Source organism: Ranitomeya imitator, chromosome 3, assembly GCF_032444005.1.
Source record: "Ranitomeya imitator isolate aRanImi1 chromosome 3, aRanImi1.pri, whole genome shotgun sequence".
NCBI lineage: Eukaryota > Metazoa > Chordata > Amphibia > Anura > Dendrobatidae > Ranitomeya > Ranitomeya imitator.
In genome coordinates, this window is record NC_091284.1 from 327,572,198 (window position 1) to 327,584,809 (window position 12,612).

Genomic DNA, 12,612 nt, shown 5'->3' on the forward strand with positions numbered 1-12,612 from the left:
GGGTTAAAAAACCCCCGAATTATGTTCTCTGGGGTCTCGGCTACCCCCGGCAGCCGAGACCCCGGAGAAAATCCGACTCTGGGGGGCGCTATTTACTTTTTCCACAGCGCCATTAATTAACGGCGCTGTAGTTTAAGTACCCTTAGCGGCCGCAGTTAAAAGGCGTATCGGCGGTCGCTAAGGGGTTAAGTTTCAGAAATCTAGCGGAGAAGAAGGATGAAATAGTGGACAGACATTGAGGGATTCTGGTTAGAAGGGAGGTGATATCTGGTCCAGAGATGTAGATCTGTGTGTCATCAGCATAGAGGTGATACTGAAAGCCATGAGATTCTATGAGCTGTCCCAGGCCAAAGGTATAAATGGAGAAGAGCAGGGGCCCAAGGACTGAACCTTGTGGGACTCCGACAGATAGAGGGCGAGGTGAGGAGGTGGTGTGTGAGTGGGAGAGGTTGAATGTCCGGTCTGTTAGGTATGATGAGATCCAGGATAGGGCCAAGTCTGTGATGCCAAGGGATGAGAGGGTATGTAATAATAGGGAATGGTCCACTGTGTCAAAGGCAGCCGACAGATCGAGGAGGAGGAGGACAGAGTAGTGTCGCTTGCTCTTGGCAGTTAAGAGGTCATTGTTGACTTTAGTTAGGGCAGTTTCAGTGGAATGGTGTGACCGGAAGCCAGATTGTAGGCGGTCGAAGAGGGAGCAAGAAGAGAGATGGGAGGACAGTTCAAGGTAAACGTGTTGTTCCAGTAGTTTGGAGGCATAGGGGAGAAGTGATATAGGGTGATAGCTAGATACAGAGGATGGGTCAAGAGAAGGCTTTTTGAGGATAGGTGTGATGGAGGCATGTTTAAAGCTTGAGGGGAAAACACCAGTTGTTAGTGATAGGTTGAAGAGATGGGTTAGGGTTGGGATGAAGACTGTGGTGAGGTTTGGGATGAAGTGGGATGGGAGCGGGTCAAGTGCACAGGTAGTGAGATGCGATCTTGAGAGTAGAGTGGAGAGTTGATCTTCTGTAATGGTGGAGATGTTGGTTTTGGAGGTGGAGGGCTGGGAAGTAGGGAGGAAGGGCTCTGGGGGTTGTTGACCAAAACTGTCTCTAATGCTATCAATCTTCTGCTTGAAAAATGAGGCAAAGTCTTCAGCGGAGATAAGTGGGGAGGGAGGAGGTGCTGGGGGACGGAGGAGAGAATTGAAGGTGTTGAATAACTGTTTAGGGTTGTGAGACAGAGAGGATATGAGAGATGAGAAGTAGGTTTGTTTAGCGGTGGTGAGTGTGGTCTTGAAAGTAGTGAGGGACTGTTTGAATGCGATGAAGTGCTCGTTAGAGTGGGATCTTTTCCATCTGCGCTCAGCAGCCCTGGAAGCTCGCCTCAGTTCTTTGGTCAGGCTGGTGTGCCAGGGCTGTCTGTTGATTTTGCGAGTTTTTGTATGTGTAAGTGGGGCAGCAGATTCCAAAGCTACAGCTATTGTGGTGTTATATAGAGCGGCAGCATCATCTGCATTGTGTAGGGAACTTATGTCTGTTAGAGGGAGGAGGGATTCAGAGAATGAATGTAGGTCAAGATGTTTAAGATTTCTGCGAGGGTGTGAAAGTTTGTGGGGTAGAGATTGCAGACATGGAGTGGAGAGAGATGAGAATGTGAGAAGGTTATGGTCAGAGAGTGGAAGAGGTGAGTTAGAGAGGTTAGATAGAGAGCAGAGGCGGGTGAAGATGAGGTCCAGTGTGTGACCGTCTTTGTGAGTGGCTGCAGAAGACGATTGAGTGAGGCCGAAGGAGGAAGTGAGAGTTAGAAGTTTAGTGGCAGCTGAGAGGGAAGTGTCAATGGGTATGTTGAAGTCGCCCATGATGATAGTGGGGATGTCCGCAGAAAGGAAATGAAATAGCCAGGTGGTGAAGTGGTCAAAGAAGGTGGTGGCTGACCCTGGGGGGCGGTAAATGACAGCCAGTTGGAAGTTGGAGGGGGAGTAGATGCGCACAGAGTGCACCTCAAAGGAAGGGAGGGTAACAGAGGGTAGCAGTGGGATTGGGGTGAAGGAGCAGTTATCTGACAGGAGAAAACCAACTCCTCCGCCATGTTTGCGGCTGGGGCGGGGTGTGTGGGAAAGATGGAAGCCACCGTAACAGAGTGCAGCAGGGGAGGCTGTGTCAGAAGGGGTGAGCCAGGTTTCGGTGATGGCAAGGAAGGAAAGTTTGGTAGTAACAAAAAGATCATGGATGTAGGAAAGCTTGTTGCAGACAGAGCGAGCGTTCCACAGAGCTCCTGTTAGTGGGACTGGGGAGGCGGGGGCCGGGCGAATGGGTATAAGGTTAGAGAGGTTACGGAAGTTTGTGCTAGAGCGTGGATGGGAGGTAGAAATGATTGTGGGAATATGGTGAGGAGGACCAGGATTTGGAGAGATATCACCAGCAGTGAGAAGGAGCAGAGAAAGTGTTAGCAGGTGGGAGCAGGAGAGGGCATGAGGGGGCTGTCTGTGCTTGGAGACAGAAGATTGTATGTTAAGGAACAGTTCTGTGGAGGAGGTGAGGTGGATGGGGAGGATTGAAGAGGAGATGAACAGTTCCTTACTTGGTGTAGGGATCAGGGGAGTTAGCAGAAAGTGAAGGATTATAGGGGTGAAAGTGAAAACAAACAGAGACATTGTTTATAGTGACTGGCCAGTTACCTTCAGTTCCCTTCAGGTTCAATTCAGGTTTTAATTCTACTGTAATCCACACTTTTAAGGACACACTTCTAAGGGATCACACAGCAGACTAAAGTCATTGCAGACTTTTGCTATGCAATATATGGAAAACTAAGTGCGTTCAGGTGTGAAGCAGAGAGGAGTGGTCTCTGCTCATCTTGGTCAGAGAATTAAGAGTGGACCAGATGCATACAACCAGGCCTGAGTAAACAAGGTCATAAATAACACTAGGGTAGAGCTGGGGTTAGCTGACAAGCATACTGTGTGGAAGCTAGGAGCAGAGGGAAATTTATGTGCAAAGCTGGGTGATGTACTATGTGCACTTCATAGACAGACAAAGCAGGAGAGCAGGCTGGAGAGCTGGGTGGATAAACATACCGTGTGGAAGTTAGGAGCAGAAGTAAATCTATGTGCAAAGCTGGGTGATGTACTATGTGCACTTCATAGACAGACAAAGCAGGAGAGCAGGCTGGAGACCTGGGTGGATAAACATACCTGTTGGAAGAATAGAGATGCTTGTTAGAGTGCGATGGTGGCAAGTAGCAGGGCACAGTCTGTATACATCTTTCAGGTTTTAATTCTACTGTAATCCACACTTTTAAGGACACACTTCTAAGGGATCACACAGCAGACTAAAGTCATTGCAGACTTTTGCTATGCAATATATGGCAAACTAAGTGCGTTCAGGTGTGAAGCAGAGAGGAGTGGTCTCTGCTCATCTTGGTCAGAGAATTAAGAGTGGACCAGATGCATACAACCAGGCCTGAGTAAACAAGGTCATAAATAACACTAGGGTAGAGCTGGGGTTAGCTGACAAGCATACTGTGTGGAAGCTAGGAGCAGAGGGAAATTTATGTGCAAAGCTGGGTGATGTACTATGTGCACTTCATAGACAGACAAAGCAGGAGAGCAGGCTGGAGAGCTGGGTGGATAAACATACCGTGTGGAAGTTAGGAGCAGAAGTAAATCTATGTGCAAAGCTGGGTGATGTACTATGTGCACTTCATAGACAGACAAAGCAGGAGAGCAGGCTGGAGACCTGGGTGGATAAACATACCTGTTGGAAGAATAGAGATGCTTGTTAGAGTGCGATGGTGGCAAGTAGCAGGGCACAGTCTGTATACATCTTTCAGGTTTTAATTCTACTGTAATCCACACTTTTAAGGACACACTTCTAAGGGATCACACAGCAGACTAAAGTCATTGCAGACTTTTGCTATGCAATATATGGAAAACTAAGTGCGTTCAGGTGTGAAGCAGAGAGGAGTGGTCTCTGCTCATCTTGGTCAGAGAATTAAGAGTGGACCAGATGCATACAATCAGGCCTGAGTAAACAAGGTCATAAATAACACTAGGGTAGAGCTGGGGTTAGCTGAAAAGCATACCGTGTGGAAGCTAGGAGCAGAGGGAAATTTATGTGCAAAGCTGGGTGATGTACTATGTGCACTTCATAGACAGACAAAGCAGGAGAGCAGGCTGGAGAGCTGGGTGGATAAACATACCGTGTGGAAGTTAGGAGCAGAGGGAAATCTATGTGCAAAGCTGGGTGATGTACTATGTGCACTTCATAGACAGACAAAGCAGGAGAGCAGGCTGGAGAGCTGGGTGGATAAACATACCGTGTGTAAGTTAGGAGCAGAGGGAAATCTATGTGCAAAGCTGGGTGATGTACTATGTGCACTTCATAGACAGACAAAGCAGGAGAGCAGGCTGGAGAGCTGGGTGGATAAACATACCGTGTGGAAATTAGGAGCAGAGGGAAATCTATGTGCAAAGCTGGGTGATGTACTATGTGCACTTCATAGACAGACAAAACAGGAGAGCAGGCTGGAGACCTGGGTGGATAAACATACCTGTTGGAAGAATAGAGATGCTTGTTAGAGTGCGATGGTGGCAGGTAGCAGGGCACAGTCTGTATACATCTTTCAGGTTTTAATTGTACTGTAATCCACACTTTTAAGGACACACTTCTAAGGGATCACATAAACCGGAGTACCCAGAGGAAACCCACGCAAACACGGAGAGAACATACAAACTCTTTGCAGATGTTGTCCAGGGTGGGATTAGAACCCAGGACTCCAGCGCTGCAAGGCTGCAGTGCTAACCACTGCGCCACCATATATACTATGTCACTGGGCAATATACTACGTGGCTGGGCAATATACTACGTGGCTGGGCAATATACTACGTGACTGGGCAATATACTCCGTGACTGGGCAATATACTACGTGGTTGGGCAATGTACTACGTGGCTGGGCAATATACTACGTGGGCTGTGCAATATGCTACGCGGCTGGGCAATATACTACGTGGCTGGGCAATATACTACGTGGGCTGTGCAATATACTACGTGGCTGGGCAATATACTACGTGACTGGGCAATATACTACGTGGCTGGGCAATATACTACGTGGCTGGGCAACATACTACGTGGCTGGGCAATATATCACGTGGACATGCATATTGTAGAATATCCGATGCGTTAGAATCGGGCCACCATCTAGTAAATATATATATGGAGCGCCCCCAGACGCAGGGCCGCGGGTTTCTCGGTACCGGTCCTCTCTGTCTGGCTCTAGGGTTGTCACGGTGGATGGACCCGGTCAGTGACCCTGCTAAGGGGCGTCCAATGAAAGGGAGATGAAAGTCGGCCAAGGTTTCGTGACGCGACCTGTGGTATTCGGTCAGGATGACCGACGCTGCTTGGGGCCCACTGGGGTGGTGTTATGGCAGCTAGATGGAATACCTTCCCACAGGTGAAGTATATCCCCAGGGCTTCCCAGTAGTGTAGGTGGTAATGATGTGAGGCGCGGGTAATAACGAGGACACAGGGTTGCAGTCTCTTTACTTTTTACTGAAGACTTTGGGATCCGCAATCCAGAGCACTGCTAACAGGGCTGTCTGAGACCGGCCGGTCCGAAGGCACATCCAGAGTTCCCTTTGCAGGTGGAAATCAGTGCCTACCAACTAGCGCCTGTGTGTTGTAGTCCTTCCCTGCTGAGCATTCAGGATAGTCCTCACAACTTTCGTATTCGTTCTTTCTCTCTCTCTCCGTCCTCCAAGTTTATCTGGATAGGACGCACCCGTTTGATGGGAAGGCTCGGAGCTATTCTGGGACCCTAGAGACGCCCCTCTCCACGTTTGCCCCTATGTCTTCTTAGGTTATTTAAGGTAGACAGCCAACCTATAATCAACTGTCCTGCCGCTGTTTGAAGTAATGCTTGGAGTCAGTTACTTCCTCGGCATTCCGGCCACCGGCTACGAGCCTCAGTAGGATGTTGCCGTTCTCGGGGCACGACTCCTACTGGTTCTCCTTTGTGCTGTGATCTCGTTTCTCACTTCTCCACAATATCCTTTGCTTCGTGTCCTTTATTAGGATGCCGCCGCAAGGTAGTGCAGGCACGGCTCCGTCACTTTCTACCCTTTCTGCTAGGTACCTGCCAGGAACCCACCCCTGGAGCTCTCCCAGGCTGCGTTCTGTCCTAACTTCCTATCCAACCCCCAGTTTTACCAGTGTGAGGAGTGGCCTAATATATAGTGCCTTTTGCTCCCCCTGGTGGCCGGAGTGTGAAGTGTAATGTGTGACTGTGATACCTGATCAGGTGAACTCCTTTAGTGCAATCAGACATAAAATCACTCCCCTTAGTGGCAGAGCGACATTACTGCAACGACCAGGACTCTGGGGCGCTGCATATACATATATGTGTCTCACTAACATAGAATATATATATATATATTCTATGTGTAGACATTTATTTTACCTATTCTAATAAAACCTGTGAGTGTGATTTTACTGTAGACTGCACTGAATTGTTGGCTTTTCTATAGAACATCGGTGCGTATTTCTCACAAGTCACACTGTTGGTCCGTGTGTAATCCGTATTTTTCTCGCCCCCCATTGACTTTCACTGGCGTATTTTTTGCGCAATACGCTGACAAACGCAGCATGCTGCGATTTTGTATAGCCATAATACGGATGCGTAATATACGCCAGATAAAAGCTGCCCCATAGAGAATCATTGGTCCGTGTGCAATGCGTAGTTTTTGCGCATCTCATACGTCCGTAAAACTCTCTAGTGTGACGCCGGCCTTAGCGGAATCACTGCATCATCTTAGTCGCATCTCTGATCTGCACCCATGATTGCTTTTGGCCAGGAGTTTTTTTTTTCTGTCTATTTTTTTATATTCCCTTCTTGCACCACATCCATGCATAAATCCTACAACCTACGAGTGCTGGTCGCTGACGCACAACACTGATCGGCATCCTGTTGTCTTTTGTTTTTCTTTTGTGTTAACAGAATTGAATAAGAAATCATTTAGATTAGTTGAAGGGACTAGACCAGGGACCATTAAAAATATATAGTAGTATTCAGCTTACACTACAGTATTTTTTACTGAATAAAGTCAGAGTTAGTGTCAGACAGTAAAGGGTGAAAAAATAAGGAAAAAATAATTTAGATTAGTTGTCGGGACTACATTAGGGAAAGTAAAAATATACTGTAGTAATTAGCGTCAATATAGGGTCACTTGTCGGGGGTTTCTGTTGTTTAGGCACACCAGGGGCTCTCAAAACCTGACATGACACCCGCAGACCATTACATCAAAGTCTGCATTCCAAAATGTCACTCCTTCCTTTCAGAGTCCTGCTGTGCGCCCAAACAGTAGTTTTCCCCGACATACTGGATGATGTATCGGCTATGCAAGAGAAACTGCACAACAATTTTTGGCATTCATTTTCTCTTGCTACTTTTTGTGAAAATAAAAAATTGGGGGCTAAGAACATATTTGTGGAATATGTTTAATTTTTTATTTTCACAGCTCAATGTCATAAGTTTCTGTGAAGCACCTGGGGTTGCAAGTGCTCAACACACCTAGATACATTCCCTGAGGAGTCTAATCTGCAATAATGGGGTCACTTATGGGGGGTTGAACTGTTTAGGCACATCAGGTGCTCTTCAGATGCAACATGGCATGCACTCTGCCATGCGCCCAAACAGTAGATTTCCCCCACATATTATCGACATACTCAGGAGAAAAGGGACCCTAAAATTTGTTGTGCAATTTCTCTTTTCACCCTTGTGAAAATAAAAAAAATGGGTCTGAATTAAGCTTTTGAGTTACCAAAAAAAAGTAAAGTTAATTTTTTCCTTCCACATTGCTTCAGTTCCTGTGAAGCACCTGAAGGGTTAATAAATTTCTTGAATGTGGTTTTGAGCACCATGAGGGGTGCAGTTTTTTAGCATAGAGTCATTTTTGGACATTTTCTGTTGTAAAGGCCCTCGAAGTCAAATGTGATGTTGTCCAAATTTTTTTTTATTATTTTGTTGGAAAAATAAGAAATTGCTGATCAACTTTTAACCCTTCTAACTTCCTAACTAAAAAAAATTATATTCAAAAATTGTGTGTGACCTAACTCTCTGGTTTAAGGGCATAAATATTAAAAGTTTGAAAATTACAACATTTTTGCCAAATTTTTTATATTTTCACATATAAATGTAAGTCATATAGAACAAATGTTACCACTATCATGAAGCACAATATGTCACAAAAAAAACAGTCTCCAAATCAGTGGTATCCGTTAAAGCATTCCAGAGTTATGACCACATTAAATGACTGGTCAGAATTGCAAAATTTGTCCGAGTGGATAAAAGGGTTTGTCAATGATTTTCTTGTATGAAAAAATAAATAAATTGCAAAGCTTCTCCTTTCTTCTACAATGGTAAAAACGGAGAGCACAGGGATGATATACCAATGGGAATCAGTGATTTTTCATGGATCCATAGACTTGTATAGCTAATTTTGATCCATAACTCGGATGAAAAATGGGCATGTCTCCGAGTGGTCTGCCAAAAGAAAATGGATATGTGAGCAGCCACAGACTATAATGTGCACTGTTCTACTGATAAAAAACATGGGTAGAACATGTATGTGAATCAGTGATTTACAGATGTTGGATTAGAGGTCTTAGTTGTCTTAAAAAATATATTTTTTTTCATTATACAACTGTTACATGTTAAAAAGCCAGAATATAAAAAAATACATATAAAATGAAGATTGTACCCAAGACAACAAAATAGTGCAGATGATTGGGAATTGTCAAATGCAATTTTTTTTTTTTTAATCTACCGGTATATGGAATATTGGATACAAAATCTTGGATTAGCCCTATTGTAATTCAGTGACTCTTAGCCATAACTGCAGAATAGAATTTGCAAGGCATTTAAATTCATACTGTGTGGATATTAACCCCTTTCTGACATTAGACTACTATCCCGTCGAGATGGGGTGGGCCCGTATGCCCACCGACGGGATAGTACGACATAGCGATCGGCTGCGCACACGGGGGGACTATCGCAGCTGACATCTGGCCACGGACTGCTCCTGGCACATTAACCCCCAAAACACTGTGATCAAACATGATCGCAGTGTTCCGGGGTTATAGGGAAGCATTGTGCAGGGAGGGGGCTCCCTGTGGGCTTCCCTGAGACCCTCGGTACAACGCGATGTGCTCGCATTGTACCGAGCGTCTCCTCCCTGCAGGCCCCGGATCCAAAATGGCCACGGGGCTGCATCCGGGTCCTGCAGGGAGGTGGCTCACCAGCGCCTGCTCAGAGTAAGCACTGGTAAGCCTGCAGCCGAGCATGTCAGATCGCTGATCTGACACCGTGCTCTGCAATATGTCAGATCAGCGATCTTACACTATAACATGATGCCCCCCCGGTCAATGTTATAGTGTAAAAAAAAATAAAAATAAATTCCTAACTAAAAAAAATAGAGATATATTGTTCCCATAAATACATTTTTTTATCAAAATAAAAAATAAAAGTACACATATTTCGTATCTCTGCGTCCGTAATGACCCGACCTATAAAACTGTCCCGCTAGTTAACCCCTTCAGTGAACGCGGTAAAAAAAAAACTAGGCAAAAAACAACGTGTAATAACACGCGATCAAAAAGACGGATATACAGTGGGGCAAAAAAGTATTTAGTCAGTCAGCAATAGTGCAAGTTCCACCACTTAAAAAGATGAGAGGCGTCTGTAATTTACATCATAGGTAGACCTCAACTATGGGAGACAAACTGAGAAAAAAAAATCCAGAAAATCACATTGTCTGTTTTTTTAACATTTTATTTGCATATTATGGTGGAAAATAAGTATTTGGTCAGAAACAAACAATCAAGATTTCTGGCTCTCACAGACCTGTAACTTCTTCTTTAAGAGTTTCCTCTTTCCTCCACTCATTACCTGTAGTAATGGCACCTGTTTAAACTTGTTATCAGTATAAAAAGACACCTGTGCACACCCTCAAACCGTCTGACTCCAAACTCCACTATGGTGAAGACCAAAGAGCTGTCAAAGGACACCAGAAACAAAATTGTAGCCCTGCACCAGGCTGGGAAGACTGAATCTGCAATAGCCAACCAGCTTGGAGTGAAGAAATCAACAGTGGGAGCAATAATTAGAAAATGGAAGACATACAAGACCACTGATAATCTCCCTCGATCTGGGGCTCCACGCAAAATCCCACCCCGTGGGGTCAGAATGATCAAAGAACGGTGAGCAAAAATCCCAGAACCACGCGGGGGGACCTAGTGAATGAACTGCAGAGAGCTGGGACCAATGTAACAAGGCCTACCATAAGTAACACACTACGCCACCATGGACTCAGATCCTGCAGTGCCAGACGTGTCCCACTGCTTAAGCCAGTACATGTCCGGGCCCGTCTGAAGTTTGCTAGAGAGCATTTGGATGATCCAGAGGAGTTTTGGGAGAATGTCCTATGGTCTGATGAAACCAAACTGGAACTGTTTGGTAGAAACACAACTTGTCGTGTTTGGAGGAAAAAGAATACTGAGTTGCATCCATCAAACACCATACCTACTGTAAAGTATGGTGGTGGAAACATCATGCTTTGGGGCTGTTTCTCTGCAAAGGGGCCAGGACGACTGATCCGGGTACATGAAAGAATGAATGGGGCCATGTATCGTGAGATTTTGAGTGCAAACCTCCTTCCATCAGCAAGGGCATTGAAGATGAAACGTGGCTGGGTCTTTCAACATGACAATGATCCAAAGCACACCGCCAGGGCAACAAAGGAGTGGCTTCGTAAGAAGCATTTCAAGGTCCTGGAGTGGCCTAGCCAGTCTCCAGATCTCAACCCTATAGAAAACCTTTGGAGGGAGTTGAAAGTCCGTGTTGCCAAGCGAAAAGCCAAAAACATCACTGCTCTAGAGGAGATCTGTATGGAGGAATGGGCCAACATACCAACAACAGTGTGTGGCAACCTTGTGAAGACTTACAGAAAACGTTTGACCTCTGTCATTGCCAACAAAGGATATATTACAAAGTATTGAGATGAAATTTTGTTTCTGACCAAATACTTATTTTCCACCATAATATGCAAATAAAATGTTAAAAAAACAGACAATGTGATTTTCTGGATTTTTTTTTCTCAGTTTGTCTCCCATAGTTGAGGTCTACCTATGATGTAAATTACAGACGCCTCTCATCTTTTTAAGTGGTGGAACTTGCACTATTGCTGACTGACTAAATACTTTTTTGCCCCACTGTAAATAACCATGCCACCGCTGAAAACGTCATCTTGTCCCGCATAAAATGAGCCGCCATACAGCATCATCAGCAAAAAAATTAAAAAGTTATAGTCCTCAGAATAAAGCGATGCAAAAATAATTATTTTTTCTATAAAATAGTTTTAAGGTTATGTGCACACGTTGCGGATTAGGCTTAGGAATTTCTGGTGCGGATTCTGCCTCTCCTGGCAGAAAAAGCACTTGCGGATTTGTCGCGTTTTTTGTGCTGTTCCGCAGCGTTTTTTGTGCGTTTTTGCTGCGGTTTTCTTGCGGATTTGCTGCGGTTTTTACACCTGCGGCTTTCTATAATGGAATGGGTACAAAAACGCTGCAGATTCACAAAAAAGAAGTGACATGCTACTTCTTTTAAACCGCAGGGTTTCCGCAGCGGATTTTCCGCAAAGTGTGCACAGCATTTTTTTTTCTCATTGATTTACATTGTACTCAAAATCAATTGCGGATCTGCAGCGTTTCTGCGCTGCAAAAAACGCTGAGGATCCGCAGAGAATCTGCAACGTGTGCGCATAGCCTTATCGTATAAAAGTGCCAAAACATAAAAAATGATATAAATGAGGTATTGCTGTAATCGTACTGACCCGAAGAATAAAACTGCTTTATCCATTTTACCAAACGCGGAACGGTATAAATGTCCCCCCACAAAAGAAATTCATGAATAGCTGGTTTTTGGTCATTCAGCCTCACAAAAATCGGAATAAAAAGCGATAAAAAAGTCACATGCTCGAAAATGTTACGAATAAAAATGTCAACTCGTCCTGCAAAAAACAAGACCTCACATGACTCTGTGGACCAAAATATGAAAATTATAGCTCTCAAAATGTGGTAACGCAAAAAATATTTTTTGCAATAAAAATCCGCTAGAAATCCCACTAGAAATAGTAAATCAAACCCCCCTTCATCAGCCCCTTAGGGAAAAATTAAAAAAATATATTTATTTCCATTTTCCCATTAGGGTTAGGGCTAGGGTTAGGGTTGGAGCTAGGGTTAGGATTACATTTATGGTTCGGATTAGGGGTGTGTCAGGGTTAGGGGTGTGGTTAGGGTTATGGTTGGGATTAGGGTTAGGGGTGTGGTTAGGGTTGGGATTAGGGTTAGGGGTGTGTTTGGGATTAGGGGTGTGTTTGGGTAAGGGTTTCAGTTAGAATTGGGGTTTTCCACTGTATAGGCATATCAGGGGCTCTCCAAACGCAACATGGTGTCCCATGTGAATTCCAGTCAATTTTTCATTGAAAAGTCTAATGGCACTCCTTCCCTTCCGAGCTCTCCCTTGCGCCCAAACAGTGGTTTACCCCCACATATGGGGTATCAGCGTACTCAGGAC